The 17,121-nt window shown below is 40.3% G+C and overlaps 1 protein-coding gene across 3 annotated transcripts in view; it reads right to left on the minus strand.

Annotated features, from left to right (window-relative positions):
* AKAP7 (A-kinase anchoring protein 7) overlaps positions 1–17,121 on the minus strand; it is an 80,091-nt gene that overhangs the window by 11,224 nt on the left and 51,746 nt on the right. The window lies entirely within an intron of this gene.

The raw sequence follows: 17,121 nt of genomic DNA on the forward strand, positions 1-17,121 counted from the left end.
TGTCAACCCAGCTATTCTGCTGCTCATGTAGGAGCTTTATACTTGGACACATTTTAGCACATAATGTTTTATCCAAAGTCTAATCCTGTAATCTCTTCTTATTTTACGCCTTCTACAGGGATTATGGCTAACAAGGGACCAAAATTAATCTTTCAAAGCAAAATTATGTGCTTAATTTGAAATGGAATTAGTAGTGTTATTCACTTGTGCTGAAGTGGGCATTACAGGCAATGCCTCCATAATTTGGGCCACATTATACCAAGCCCTCTGTTCCTATTACACCCAGCCCTACTTCCAACTGTTTCAATTAATTATAAGAGAACACACACAACGTGTGAATGGAGCACACAGGTGGGATCAACAGAAAGTAGTATCTATTTCATTAAATCAGAGGATCAACCATCTTTCAAAACGTGCTAACGCTCCATCAATTTTCATTTCAAGAGAAGCATAATCCCAGACTTTAGGAGGGTTTTCAATCACTAGAAATCACCTTAGTCACAGGTTGCATTTTGTACAACTACAAGAGTAAACTTTTCATTTTATGCTAGAAAAACTTCCCAAATTCTATTAATTACAGTTATGTAAAAAGTAAAAGGGGAGCTGAGAGAAAAGAAGAAGAAAGGAAAATCTTTCTGATTGCATTAGGTTATACTGGATGGTAATGGATTTTTAAGACAGCAAAAAATGTCACTCATTTGCTGATTCTCCTCAGCCACAGCAAGTGCTGCAGAAAACTGCTTGATACCTAATATATTTTTGTTCAATCTTCGTGCTTTGTGCTAAAGTGGAAAATTGAATAAAATGCTATTTAAGAATTATTGCTGTGATGTGAAACAGAATGACTAACACAATAATAGACCATGACATAAGACATTCTTCCTCTTAGCACCAGGATACAAGTTCTATAGCAAGAGCAAATGAATTAATAGAATGCTTTCAGCTGGAAGACACCTTTGAAGGTCATCTAGTCCATCTAACCTGACCTTGAATGTTTACAGGGAGGGGCATCTATACCCTATCGGGGCAATCTGTTTCTGAATTTCACCACCCTCACTCTATAAAACTTCTTCCTTATATCTAGTCTAAATATACCCTCTTTTAGATTAAAACCATCCTTTGTCCTATTACTACAGGCCCTGCTTAAAAGTTTGTCTCCATCTTTCTCATAGGACCCCTTTAAGTATTGAAAGGCTGCAATAGGGTCTCTCCAGAGTTTTCTCCCAACTGAACAACCCCAACTCTCACAGCCCATCTTCACAGCATGTGTTCCACTCTTCCGATCATCTTTGTGGCCCTCCTCTGGACCTGCTCCAATAGGTCCATGTCTCTCCTGTGCTGAGGACACCCAAGCTGGATGCAGTACCTCAGGTGAGTCTCACCAGAAGCAAGTAGAAGGGCAGAATCACCTCCCTTGACCTTCTGGTCACACTTCTTTTGATGAGGCCCAGGATTTGGTTGGCTTCCTGGGCTGTTAGTACACATTGCCAGCTCATGTCCAGCTTTTCATTCACCACTATGCCCACGTCCTTCTCCACAGGGCTGCTCTCAATCCCTTCATCCCCTAGACTGTATTGATACTAGCAATTGCCCTGACACAGGACCTTGGCCTTTGGCCTTGTTGAACCTCATGAAATGTCATCGCCCTCACATGGGATGACTTCTGAAGCTTGTCCAGGTCCCACTCAGGCACCTTCAGCAAGTCTGCAGGTGACACCAAACTGCATGGTGCAGTTGACATGCCTGAGGGACAGGATGTCATCCGGACTTATTTGTGCCTGAGGATTAATCCACAGGAAACTAACTCAGCAAGTGGCCCTAAGAAGTTCACCTGAGACTGGCAAATATTCAAAGAAATTAAGTAATCAACATAAAATATGGAGTTAATGGTGAATTTTGAGATTTTTGGGAACTGGAATCCACAGCAGGTATCTAATAAGGAGTCAGTTTTCTCTAGAAGCAAATTTAGGATAGCAATTCCTAGGGTTCGTGAGAGTTACAGGCAGTGTCAGGAGTCTGACATAAATTCAGCTGTGTATGCTAACAACAGAATTACAACTCTAAAAGCACCAACTACTGCAAAAGTTTGGCAGTGTCAAATCTATCACTGGTAGAGTGCACTTTTTAAGGCCCAAGGACTTAGTCTGTAGTCAAATGTTTATCAATGGAAGACATCTAAATTTTAAACATTTGTGGCTTCCATTCCACTTTCCTGTTGTTAAAGCAGGCTAATTTCCTAGCCCTTTTTCCCTGCTAACTTCCATAGCATATATCAGCCTTCTCTCATTTCCCAAATTCCTCTAAACCTCAGTCCCTTCTGTCAATTCTATAGTTTCGAGCTTATGTAAACAGAATCACTCAAATTATAGGAATAGCAAAAATTATTACCCCTGAAACATTACTAAACCAGCAATAATTAGCTGCTGAACAAGTTGCCAGTATGCCTTACTACAATACTTTTCAAGTTACCTTCTTTCCCCCTTTGTTTATAATAGTTTCACAAATAATAATAGACCAGTGTCATCTAAAGGACAACCCCTCACTGGACCAAGGACCTTTGTTTGCCTTGTTTTCTTTGTTCTGTGCACTAAACTGAAAATCTTGGTCACAACATTGCAAAATGTAGACTCTCTGCAGTCCAGCATTTGTCACTGACAGGAACCTTACCCTGAAATATATACAAAATGTTCTCTCTTGTTCTTATTTTGCATGATGCAATAGAAGTAATCCCATGCTTTCCTGACAGTTGCTTAATCACGTTAACCAGTTCCTCCTCCTGCCTTCTGGCTTCGAAGCTTTTTTCCCCAAAACTAGCTAGGTTCCTACTCTCAGGAGACACAGCCTGTCCCCAGGATGTAGCTCCACAGCTCCCGAAGCATTTTCTGGAAGTGCAGCTTGGGCTCCTACATTGTGTTTGGAGCATTATCTTCTTTTGAAAATGCAACCCTTCCTCTGAACTTCCTCCTCCTCTGCTACATGATTGTGTCTCTTGAACCTCTAGGACATAAGTTACACTGCTTTTTCCAGTGCAGATTTAACTAGCGCTGCACATATGCCATTTCTGATAAAAGGTTGTAGGTCTAGTGGCACGTTATCTTGCTGGAGGAGAAAAAGACACAGGGTTTGTTATGGTTTGCTTGTTTGTTTCCCCCTTCTTAGAGATGAACTTTTTCCATAGATAAAACCTGTTTTCCTCCCATTTTCAAAGAGGATCAGTACAGCCTCCTGATCACTCCAGGTCAGTACAGAAATGTCAAATTTGAGTCAGATTTTTTGTCCAGATCTTGGCTTCTAGAGACATTTAATGAAAAAAAACCCAACACAAAACAAACTTTTCTTTCTTAATTATATGGTATCTTTAAGTGAGGGTGTGCCATTTTATAATTTTTTAAAAGTTTAATATTTTAATAGTTTCTGGAATAAAACATGCCTGCTTGCTTCCAGGAATACCACTCTCCATTCGAAAATGAAGCATTCAATTAGCTAGCATTAGGCATCACAAATAAGATGGCATAAGGGAAAGAAAAAAGCCCATTTAAAACATCAGGTTAGGAAGAAGTAGACAGCTACCATATTTTGGTTTTATAGCACTTTCCCACTCCCAAGTGTGACTATTCTAGTTCTGTAATAGATATTTTTTTTCCATATGTTCACAGTTTCTGCATTGTGAGTGGCTGCCCTCTAAGCTCACAGGCATTAGGTTACAGTAGGACTTGTCACACAGCAATACAAAAGGAAGAAGCAAATGAGCATTTACATTTGGGTAGCTGTTCATATATATCAACAGAGAACAGCATTTCATGTTTAGCATCTCACACTTCGTACTTGGCTGTAATACGGATTTGCTCACACATCACTTTTGAGTAGAGAAGGAAATATCAACTTAGGTTCTATGTTGACATTAGACAAAACATCTGTCCTCATAATAATATGAAAAACATCTCTGAAACACAGTGTTCCATTCAGAGGTACTTGGCTGTGTTTACACAGGGGAGCTCCACAATGCCAGTACTTGTTCCTTGGCTACGAGGCCAATCAGCATAGAGCAGCCCAGGTCCATCCTATCCACCTCTGCAAGGCTCTGAAATGGTATGGCTGCACCCAAACTGCTGGATGGGACAGGACTTGGGCTGGTGAGAAGTCCTACCCAGTACCCAAGAGTTGCTGCATAAGGCACTATTTTGCCAGCACCACAGCTATGTCAGGATCATAGCAGGAGCAACACTGTCCTGGTGCCCAGGTGGATCTGTGGACACCCCTTCATGCAGTACCCAAGAAACCAAGACACACAGAGTAGTCTGTGGGGCCAGGGTGTACCTGTAGGTAGCAAAGCCAATAAGTACATGGAGCCAAATTCCACATTAATGGAACAGTTACTTCTGCAGATTTCTACTGGCAGAGGTTTTGATTTATAACTTCAAAGCAGCCCAGCACAAATAAAAACAGAAATATGAACCAAAAACAGTTTCAGAGAGCAACAGCTAGAATAACATGTGCCAGAGGACAGGATTTGGCTCATGACTCCTGTAAAGCTGTTAACACCACCATTTCTACTTCCTCTTCTACTAGAATGAAATCCTACTGCTGAGGTGTTGATTTCATCTACAGACATAAGGAAATGGAAAGGTAAAATTCGTAACTCGAAATATTTCTAATTTATGCTGTTTCCTACTTTTCAGGGCAGGTCTCACAGCACTTCAGAAAACCATGCTTTGCCTTCTGTTATTTGGCGAGTAGCACAATTGGACAGTGAGTTGAGAGGCACCATGCAAGAGTATATGTACAACTCAGTAACCTGAGAAAGGAGTATATAATACTGAATATGAGAAGCAGTACTAAGGGGATTTCCATTATACAGAACAAGGTATCTGGATGCTGTGGACTGGGAATATAGTGCAACTATTAATCTTACCTCATAGCAATGGCCTGTAATTTACCCTTTGAAATCAATAGAAGCATAAAGTTGTAGCCTTTGCTGTATTCTATATTATACTAGGATAAAGCAAGCAGAGGTCCTCTGAGAACCCAGTCATCCTTTTTGCTGTGGCAGTGATGTTACTAAGATGATCTTTTAATCATCTTAACAGTTTAAAGGCAGAATATCTCATATCTAGGTGTCTATGGGATAAACTGAAAATATAATTTCCACTAATGAGCAATAATGTTTAACCTGCATACTTCTATAAGTATAAGAAAACTAATACACTTCCTCTTCTTAAGTGGAACATTTGCATACAAGACTATCAGTGAAGTTAGTCTCCTCTGTTCACCCAAGATATGTTTATCTACGCTTAATTTGTCTTTTGCCCTATATTCACCCTTTCAAACCCAAAAGGATACGGGATAGCAGCAGACACACTGCTTAAGCAAACTAGTATAAATGCGTAAAATTTAAAAGTGATCTTACTTTCCTTCCAGGCTCACTCTTAGCTTAAAAAAATCATCTTGGAAGTCTCCTGCAAGAGTCACAGGAGCAGACTACCAACCTGAATTTTAATGCCCAGAACTGCAAGAACAGTATTTTAGCCAGGCTCCTTCCCTTGCTATGTACCTACTTACAAAGAGAATTCCAGATGGAGCTGGCAATTTGTTGGCTTGCCATCTGAACCAGTCTCTCTGATATTATTTATAGAAGCTCTGCTTTTAAATGGGCTAGCTGGTATTCTCATCCATCTCACTGCAGCCCTTGACTTCAGGGACTGCCAGGGGACTGTCACAGCCATGACCCTTGACAGGGGTGGCATAAACCAGCACTGTTCTCGCTTACTGCCACTAAGGGTTTCACTTGAAATTTTCATTACTGCTTGATTCACGCCCCAGATAATGTCTCACTTTCATGGTTTTACTTGAGTGTTTAGCAAAAATCCTGAAACCCTGTTAGCTTGCTTCTAATTGAATATTCCAACTGAAGTGTCCTTTTAGACAGCTTTCAAGCACTTCAGCACTAAATGGATTATTATTTATTAAAAAAAAAATAATCAACATAACCATTATTAAAATTCCCGGATCAGTTACTGAACATTGGATTTTTTGAAATTTGATTTTATCACTACCAATTGTTATTACACAGAAATAAATCTGTGGTTAAGAGCAACACGTGTTCTTATTTATGTTATGTTGCAAATTGATAAACAATGGATAACTGTCAATTATTTCAGCTTTACAAAAGATTAAAAGCTGTTATCCATTGCAGTATATTTTAAGAGAATTATTAATTTCTATTAAGTTTTTGTTCTAACTTTATGCTGGAGATACACAAAACAAACTAATTGCATTTGAAAGATGTGGCCTCATGAGAAGTGGTTTTCACCATTCTTTGGTCTACACTACTGTTTAGTTTTTTAAACCAAGAAGCAGCACAATTTGGGTAACACTAAATGCAATTTTCAGCTGTAATCTGCTACTGCAGCTGATGATCCATGGAAATGCCCAGGGCTATTGCAGCAGAACTCACTCAGATTTCTAATGATCATAAAGCTTCCTTTTTCCTATACTGTCATGAGTGTTTGCATATACTTTTGGGCCTTTCCCCCCACCAGTAACAGGGCAAGGAAATGATCTATGGTGGATGGAATTTAAACAGATACCTACAGAACCAAAGACATACAGGGCTCAGTTTTGTATCTACTGAAGCTTCCTGTCTCCCCAAACATTTGCCAACCAATTCAACTGAAGGAGCATCAGTGTGTTCAGTAAGGAGATCAAGAAAATCTGCTTTTTTATTCATGTGGTTCTTTGAATGAAGTACCTTCCAGAAACAATGAATAAAACATCTGTCTAGTGTAATGGTTAGAAACTTCTCCACATAAATAAGTTTCCATTGCATTACTTCTCCATGTGGACTGCCTGACCTTGTAGTGGAGTGTACAGAAAAGTCACTTGGCCATAAACTTTAAAAGAGAGAGCAAAAGCAAGAAAACAAATTGCAGAAATAATTCATTGCATCAATATGCAGTAAAATAAATATTTTTTTTTATGGAAGGTCCCTCTCCTTGACAAATGATTATTTATTTGCTTTCCTTCACAGTGCTATACATATAACAGCTGCAATACTGTGTGGTACTGATCATCACCTTTTACTGTGTTTTATTTCCATCCAGAAAGAATTACATAACCATAGTATAACTAATAACGCAGTTTTCACAACCCCGTCAACCAGCAGCCGGTAGTCTGACAAGTGTGCTAACTAGTTCCAACACTGGTGACCTTTGCATGGGCTCAGTTCCCATAATCTGCAAAGAAGCCTTCAGCTGTACACAAAACAATTTTAATACTGTTCTCATCTTTCTCAATAAAAAAATCCTGTAACAGAGTTATCCACTGAAGTAATGACATGACTAAACAGTGAAGAATCTGCTCTGGCATAAATAAATAGATTATTTTACCTAAAAATCCACAAATGGCTCATCCAATGTCCTTTAAGGCGGAAATGAGGTATAAGCTTGCATCGGTCATTTAATTTTCTTCCACGGCTCTTAACATTCCCAGACTGACATTAACTATCACTTCTTTGCCAATAAACTAATTTCTGGAATTCTCAGAGAAGTACAGCTTTGCAGGTCAGAAGAGGCTGGGGAAGTATACAAATATGAAAATAACCTTCTTGTGAAATACAAGCATGAAAAATGCTACAGGACCTTGGAAGTTAGCCAGTCACTGAGTACAGCACTTTATCCTGTGGGGCAGCAGCCATGTGAGGCAATACAACTGGGAGGGATGGCAAACAAGAGATACACAGTCCATACACCTTTCAAGAGATTCACCCTTCCAACAATTCTTGCTGCAGTTACTGAAAAGCACTGGACTACAACCAGGTAAATCATCCTTGTTCTCTCCATCTGAGTGCAGAGACACCATTTCACTGTCCTGAGGACACTAAATTTAGTGGGAAGGCTGACCCATGTTTTCACGTTTGATCCACAAGCACCTCTGGATTATCTGCACAGAAAGAGAGCTTATTACTTTAGACACAGTAAAATCCCTTTCATTGCACCAAGGGAGTAGTACAGTTTTACTTTATCTCACTATAATTTTTACTAATAGAGTCTGTTGAGAAAGATACTGTAATCAACCAGTTCAGGTCAATGTCCCCTCCCATCCACACTGTCAGTCCTTCCCACATGCAAATGAAAGCTTCAGCTCCTTGCCACCTCAGCATGCTCTGCCAGCTGTGGGAAGTCAGCATCACCAGGTGTGCACATGTTCACCAGGTATTGAGGCTGCTCAGCTCTTTGCAAGACTGAGCCTGTGTATTTCTGAAGCATCAGATAGCCTTTACTAAATCTAGAAGTTATTGTGGCCAAGTGATGGTTACCATCATCTGCCACGGGGTTTTAGAGGATTCCTTAATTCACAAGCAAAATGAGCCAGGTTAGTCAGCCAATGATGGAGAAGAGTTTAACCTCAGCAATGTGATTTTGCACTAAAGGAGTGCTCACATAACCTGCTCTATGGATCAGTGCATGGTGTACACGACTGGGGATGGTGGCAGCAATGACTACATCCGATCAGCAACCTCTTCAGTCTGCACTTTTGCATCTAGAAGACAGGTCATAGAGCCATTATTGTTTTGCTTATCTAACAACTGGCAGCATAGTAACTTTGTTTCTTTCAACACTTATCTGGAACAAGCAAGATTAATGAGTACTGTGTTTGATCACATATTTCTTGCTAGAACTATGAAAGAAGGTAGCTTGTAGCAACTCACCACAAAGCACAGGCAGGGTTACCAAAGCACGGCCCCGTTTTCACCTTGATAGTCTTATCTATGAGGCAGGCATGCCAAAGATCACACAGCTCCCACAGAGGGGGTAATGGGGACCACAACAAGGGTGAAAGGAAAAGACAAGATGTATCTTAGGCCCCCTCTGCCAGTCTCTCTCCCAATGTGTTCAGGAGCTAGTCCAGCTGCAGAGGCACTGACAGTAAGGTAGCATGTGAAGAGAGGACTGCACATTTGGCCTCCATAGGGAAAATAAACACCATTTCAACAATATAGAAGGAAACTACACAAATACTTCTGCTAATATTCCATGTCATCTGATAGCCAAAAAGGTCCTTATTTTTTTTTCCACCTACACAAAGGTTTGGCAGTTATCTTGACCACTAAATGAACATGAAGCTATTTACCCTTGAACACTTAAGATAATGGACAGCCTAGATACAATAGACATGAAAAAAACTGCCCACAAAAATATCCAGGAGGAAAGTTTTAAAAGGGTCTTAACCATCAGCACAGACATTTTCTGCAATCACCTCCCAGTAGCACCAGTGGAAGACAGAAAACAAACAATACACTGCAGTAACAGCAGGCTGCAGGAGGTGATCTGAGCAGTCCTAAACTACACAGTCACAGATCACTGGAGGCTGGTTCTCTGCTGACTCACTTTCAGAAAAGTGATCATTATGCTTGTTAAACTTCCAGCTCCATCAACATGGAGTCAGTTTTAGCAACCTCATTTCCATTTCAAAGTTTCTCATCAAGGTCTTCTTTTATTACTTTTTTTGTTACTCTCTTCTTCTTCATCTTCTTTTAGTGCAGTCAAGAAGTGTTGGTACTCAACCCATCACAAAATTAGTCATCTATACCAACTAGCTAGTCCTGGTCTTCTGCTTTCTACAATTGAACTGAAATGAAATATTTTCCTAACTTCTCAGGAGACTTAAAATCCTTAAACAGAAATAGGTTTGATTAAGGGCTTTGCTAAAGTTTCTTTGTGTGTAGTAGTTACAGATCACTGTGGGCCAAAGTACTCACAAGAAAGGCCTTCAGCCCCACACACATCTTCATTTAATACATAAATGCATGTTACATCAATATTAGACTTTTAACTGATTTTACAATTTTCACTATTTTAGAATAGTTACAAAATAACCTGGACATTTTTTGATTATGAATCGAAGAACTCCCTGTCTTTGCTCATTTTCCCTTTCAGGAAAAAAGGAGTTCTGCCATATCTCTAAATAAATGATATAATAAACACTGCTGTTCCCTCCCCCCCCCGCTCCAATCAGTAATATAACTTAATAGCAAGGCAATCACATTTGACTTGATTCACCTCCAGAACTTCTAGTTGCAATTCATTTTACTCAAAACATCCTGCCAGGAAGGTGGAAGGGAGCCCAACATCTGTAATCTAATAGATTATAGAGCAAGACAGTCTGCTGCTTACTTGTGAAATAAAATTATATAATTTTAAAAACAACACTACATTTTACTATGCTTAAAAATTCCTTATACACATATAAAAAGTGGTACAAAAATTAAACTCAATAAAATAATTTCTTACCACAGGCCACAAATGCTGATAGGATTTAGATTTGGACTTACATATGTTCATATTAAACACAAAGGGAGAAAAAAAGGTTAAATTTCACTTCTAATTAAAATTCAAATGCCACCCCAAATGACTATAGATCAGACACTGGAAGAAATTCAGCAATATGGGTTCATACCATGTAGGATTATTTTTCTAAAAACGGTTGTTAATTAAAAACAAAAACAAACAAAAAACCCCACAACAACCAAACAAAAACCAACAAAACAACTAACCATAAACCCAAAAATGTGGAGACATTTTCATTTCCAGAATGATTGCCTAAGGCATATAGCTAGATCTAACAATTTTTTTTAACTCCCCAATTTCACAGTTGCCATTATTTTTATTCTCTTTACTTCAAGATGACTGTATTTCTCCATTTTTGAGGCCACAAATAGGCATCCACTGCTAAAGGCTTTTAAAAATCTCCTTCCTCCTACTTCAACGTCTATTCTTTATCATCCCATCCGGAACACTCTGCAACGAAGTTTAACTTAACAGTTCAGTTAAACCTCCTATTTTCTCTCTCAGACTTTCCTTAAATCTGTGCTTTCTTTTCATTGCTGTGTACAATTCTTCTAGCAATAATTTTTGACAGCCAATGTCAGTCCCAAGACTAGACATAAAAGTGGAAATACTCCTGATTCACAGACACTAATGCCTGTCTTGTCTGTCATCAGGCCTTGGTTAGGCCTATTGAACTGAATGTTGTTGGCTGCTTGGAGGAGAAAGCCTTGTATAACTTTCAACATTGACATGGTTAAGTATCGAAGATCTAGTTTTGGTTGGGACCACTAAATCTTCCTTCTTTTCTTCCAATAGAGAATGGAAGCGAAGTTAGCAGCCTAATCATGGGCACGTTCTACAAAGGAAAAAGACAAGTAACATCTAGTTGTTATTCCAAATGTCTTTTTAAGGAATGCACCTTTCCTTCACACTACTTGTTTTTTCATTCCAATCACACACCTCTTTGTGTATATCTTGAGCATATGAGTGAGCGTATGCATAGGAGTGCAGAAACAACATCACACAGGGAGATTGGCAAGACAGGAAAGAATATAAGCACTGAAGAATGGAGTGCAATAGGACACATGAAGCTTAGCTGACAAAGCTTAGCTGATTTGTGCTTTCACATTTAGGGAAGAAGGGAAAACAATAATGTCTTTACAGGATCAGAACAGCTATCACTTTGAGCAACTAAAAGTTAAAACCTCACAAACCAGAAGTTAGGACACACAACCTGCAGGACAGGGAATTATCAGTATTGGAAACTAGTTAGACAGCCTGGCAAATGTACAAGGGCTGTTTAACAATGGGGATTGACTGTTTGTGGTAGGCAAACTTGCTCTGTCCCTCATGACAGAAAGCCAGACAATACATCCTTTATGTGACTATAGTACAAACGCAAAATGTCACATTCATTTTTGAATCAGGGAAGAAATAAACTTGGGCCTTTTTGGTTGTGTTTGTTTTTTGAAATAAAAAAAATTTCCACCCTAGTACTTTTAATTTAGAAAAAAGTATTTGTCAGTTTTATCAATATTTATGTAACCTCTAAAACAGTTACTTCCATTCATGAGCCTAATTTCCTTCAATTTTATAGGAGTGTGAGGGATCTCTTGTGCAAGATCAGGATAACAACATCAATATGGTCTCATTTTATGTATATAAAAACAATGAAAAAACTAGTTAAGTCATGGGTTATTTAAAAAGGATTGTCTGGTAATGGACTCAACTTTGAATGCATAGATGAATGTACCAAAAGGCAGCATCGGGAGATGCTGAATCAAGTGTCTGCATCCCTGTAGAAAGCTCCCCAGCCTGAGAATGGTTGTATGATGATTCAGTGAGACAACTGAAGAAATACACTGTGAAGGTCTCAAATGCCTAAGTTACAACATCTTCCACTCATGCTTTACTTATATCTCCGTCCCACAACCAGTGGGGAGGACAGACACTTCTTTCATTCCCTTCTCTGCAGAATACCCTTTCTGCAGAATTCTTTGCTCCCCAGGGTATATTCTGGGAATTGACTTCTATCACACATGGCAGAAAAACTCTTTATTTAGCTAGTACTCAGTAAACTAAATCTTTGTTGGCATGGATAATTAGGTTCTTCATAAAAATATCCATTTAAGCTGTAAAGCTCATTGCCAGAGATAGTACGAATACTAATACTTTATGTGGATACAAGAGGTGACTGAAAAAATTATTAGAATAACCATTTATTAAAGGCTTCCAATTATCAAGGATGCCACCTCATTTCACAAAGTCCACAAGCCTTGAACTGATGCAGCATTGGAATGTATTTTCAGGAGACACCTTCTTATGCTTGCCCTTTTCCAATGGTTTTATTAGGCACCCTAATGCTGGGGAATGGGATATTAAATCTGGTCCAGAACAACCACTGTTATGATCTTACTCATAGGCATCTCTTAATTTCTCAGGTTAACTCACCTTTTTTTTTTTTTTTAAACAACGAAGATTTGGCAATGGGTAGAAGCTAAATTCAATCCAGACACAATGTGAAATAGATCTAAACAGCATGCCATGAAAGTTGTGAGCTTTCCCCTCACCCAACACAAATTTGTACTATGTAACAGTACCAGATAATACAATCTACCTCTTTTGAAATGATGCTATATATGAAATGAAAACATTTTCTTACTAAGTAATGAACCCCCAGCAATTCAATAACTGGCATTTGTGAGCTGTGCTTGACTTAAGGCATCTCAGCTGAAAAAAAAGCTTACAGGAAGACCCTACTGAAGTTTGGACATTTTTCTCTTCAGTGTGACTAACCAAGTCAAGTAGCAGGGTGAGCTGTTGTTTACTGCCAGTGTTTGCCTTTATTTAATGTACTTTTTGTTTCTCATATACAACAATCACATGATCATGATTTCCACCTGCATGTTTGCTAACCAGAATACTTTACTGGCAATTCAAAGCCCTGGTTGATTCCCCAACACAGTAAGTTTACAGGCCCTCATGAGAATACAATAGTAAAAAGAAAAATGGATGTGGAAGTCACTCCCTTCTTCCTCTTCCATGTACCCAGTGCCAAACTGTCCACCTAGTTGGGTCATGGCCATGCTAGATACGTGGCCACACACATCAGCCCCTCCTCCCACTGCCCAGAGAGAGAACCAGGTGTGGCAGAAGAGAGGGAAGGGAGGCCAAAGAACCAGCTCAAATGAAAGCCCTTTCTCTTGTCTCTCTTTTCTCCAGACTGTGCAGAGGGAAAAGCCAACCACATCTACAGTGCTCATCACATAGCTCTTCTATCTTTCCCTTTTTAAGATGTCTCGGTCCATCTTACTCCCCGACAAACACTGGTCAAACAGTGCTGCATCTATTTTTTTTTCTCATGTCAGATACCATCCTCTTACCTCATTCATAGCCAGGTCTTTTTGCTTCAGATTCCCACCATCCTACAACTATCCTTTTTCTTCCTTCCTCATTCTCAGGGGTTTGTGCTGCACATTTCAGTTGCTACATGACAAAAGCCCACCTCTTTCAAAAGCCTTTGTGACTTCACATGCAATGACATCTCCTGAATGGTTTATTCAACTACAAGCAGTTCCAGATCACGCTATGCTAAATTTTATATTCTCTGTATTTCCTTGACTCACTGGAGCACACGAGAAGAAGGCTGGTGCATAGCATGCCATTCCAGAAGAAAATTCAAAAAGCAGCAAAGTGAGGGGACCAGAAGAAGCAGGACACAGAAAAATCTACTGCTTTTCTCTATCTTTTGGTCTGTGTCAATAGAACAATCCTATATTTTTTTATATATATATATTTTGCTCTCTGTCTCTATGCATTGTGTGTATTAGTAGCAAGATGCACTAGCTACTAGCTTTTCACATACAGTCTGTATATTCCTAGCCAATTTACACAGGCAAAAGTTACAAGGTTTACCTTCATACCATGACCTTCAAAGGAAAAACATTTTGAAACAGCCAACTCATTTTCTTGAGGCTGTCTTCTAGATTTCTTACACCATTAGTGCACACATTTTTTAATTGATGGTATAAGCTCTCACTTTAGCTTATGCCTAGACAGCTTCCTGAGTAACATGAAACAGAAACCAGATCAGAAAATGGATTTTCTAGACTACAACTAATGAATTATGTGAATGTAGTTAAAACTGATTTCAGACAGACTGTGACAGAAATTTGGCTGCATTTTCTAGAAGAAAGGTTGAAAATATTTAACTGAGCAAAAAGTCAAGAGTAAATATTTTATTGTGTAACCAAACTCAGGACAAACATAATTTTCAGCACATAATTTAACAGAAACAACATTCCAGTCAAATTAGCTAGCTCGACTCAATGCACCAAAGGATGAGGCAATCAGAACTGCTTCCTCTAATTCAACTTATATTTACTCAAGTAAAAGCAAACCCAGAGATATATACTTGATAGTCACTCTGAACAGTACCAGATGAATACTGAGAAAGTGCAACTATTCCCTAACTAGGTCAGCTTAAAACTACACATCCAACCAACAGCCAATGGAAAATGAACTGATTATTTCCTTTATCACCTGTCAACATTGCAGTAAACAAAATCTCCGTTCTTTCTGTTGTTAATTACCATCAACATGTGCTATCGACATCAAAATCCTGTCATCTTACTCTAAACTGCACTTGTTAAAATCACAGTTGCTTTTCCTCCTTTTTTATCTCTTACTCTAAGTCACAGTTGCTAAAACGGAAAACTAAAATACTCACTTGGCTACATTTGTGTGGAGAAATGGGCTGCTAGAACACCCATCCGCGAAACCAGACACAACTACTTATTCGCGATTAGAAGAAATCTTCACCTACTTAGTGGAAACACGGCTCAATTCGTCTCCACCTATCCCCATCCCTCTCCTGAAATGCAATCTGCTCATTTCCCCAAAGAAAAGACGAACCCCAAGGAGTGCCCGCCCGCTCCCCGCAGCGTGCCCCGCTCCCCCGAGCCGGCAGCACCCGCAGCACCAGAACCGGCACCAGAAGCGGCACCAGAACCAGCACTAGAAGCGGCAGCAGCAGCAGCGGCAGCAGCAGCAGCAGCCCTGCCGAGCCCGCAAACAGCCTCCGCCCGCCCGAGCCCGCCGCGCCACGCACAACTGCCCACTCACTGATTTTTTCCTCCCCTCTGGAGAACGGGAAGCAGCAGAGCTGGCCCATGGCATCTGCCGCTTTACCTCCTTCCTCGCCCTGTCTGCCGTGCCCCTCAAGCGAGAGCGGCAGCCGGCGAGGACAGCCGCCCGCCGCCCGGGCAGCCAGCGGGAGCGGCAGCCAGCCAGCCAGCCAGCGGCAGGCCCCGCCCCGCCCCGCCCCGCCAGCCCGCGGGGGTCCGGGGACCCCTCGCACCCTGCGCCTTCCCTCCCGCATGCAGGTTGTTTGTTTTTTTTAAACATCACCGCCCCATCTTCCCGTTCTCGTCCTAATGTTAAAGGAGGGGTAAGCGCTTAAAAGAATAGGCACAATCTGGCCACCTGGAGTTTATAAGCACAGGTCACTGAAAAAGTGTGGCTTGCGTGCCCTCTGCCACCAGCCCGCCTCCGCTTCACCAAGTGTGCCGAGAAAGCAAGAAACTGTGGTTAAGTATATATATTAAGTATTCATACTCAATAAATGGGCTCTCCTTGTCTGCTCCAGAAGCAAACATGAAACTCTTAAGACCAAGCAAGGTCAAAAACTAGTCGACCTACTGGGGGAGCAGCAGCCCTAGGAAGAGGTGCTGAGAAACAAACTGGGATCATTGCTCTCAGTTTGGTGGGGATTCCCTACCGACTTAAGTAGGAATAGAGCTGGTCACCTGGTTCCCAGCCTTCCTTCTCAACAGGGTATGGATTACAAGTGTGGATGACGAAGGTCATCTGTTGGATGTCATAAACTCAGGCTTTTCTAAGGTAATAAAAAACTAATGAGTTCCAACAGCAGTAAAGGCTAAATTAGTGATTAAAGATGAAAAATAATCAAAAGGCACTCCCGCAGGGATTAGTACTAGTCCCAACATTACTCAACACAGTCATTAATTACTTGAAAGTAAATAAGTAATAAAACACCTAAGAGTGGAAGTTTGGCTTACACAGTGAGACAGGACACTAAATGAGTACAGCCTGCATGGCTTTGGCAAACTGGGTCTACTCATTCAACGCCTGTAAATAAAACCAAACATAAAAGACATATTTTATTTAAGTATTCTTGCTCTCACCAGAACCAAAACTGCCCAGCTTCCTACCTACTTTGCCTTGTGCTTGTGGTTCACTGAGTTTTTAAAGGAATTGGACAAACGCTATTGGGGTGCACACACACTGTTACCTTTCAAAACATCGTTGCAGGGTCAGTACCTTGTGAACATCCCAGCTTCCACTGCCAGTAGTTGCCATCACAAACTGCTGTTAGACAACAAAGAATGTCCACAAGCTATATGGCTGAACAGTAGCTCTTTGGTGTCCCATGAACCCATATTGAAGACTGACCCATGCTAAACCATTCATGACAGCACACCCTGGATGCCCCTTGTCTCTCAGAAGCTGAGGTCATGCTACCACTTTTCCTTCACTGTGGGAATTAGTAAAATCTCTCTCCTCTTTCTGGGTGTGTATTTCTGCTAACATACAGATATTTAATATGTTGAGACTTCTACATCTGTTTAACTAGAAATTTGCCAACAATTTTTAAAGTTGTTGTAATGGACAGATAACGCACACACATACACACATGCAAAGCATGATCCCACAGCCATAGTTCTATAATTACGCTAATACTGAAGGAACACAGGTACACACAGAAATTGTGGGA

This window comes from Apus apus, chromosome 3 (assembly GCF_020740795.1).
Source record: "Apus apus isolate bApuApu2 chromosome 3, bApuApu2.pri.cur, whole genome shotgun sequence".
Classification (NCBI taxonomy): Eukaryota; Metazoa; Chordata; class Aves; order Apodiformes; family Apodidae; genus Apus; species Apus apus.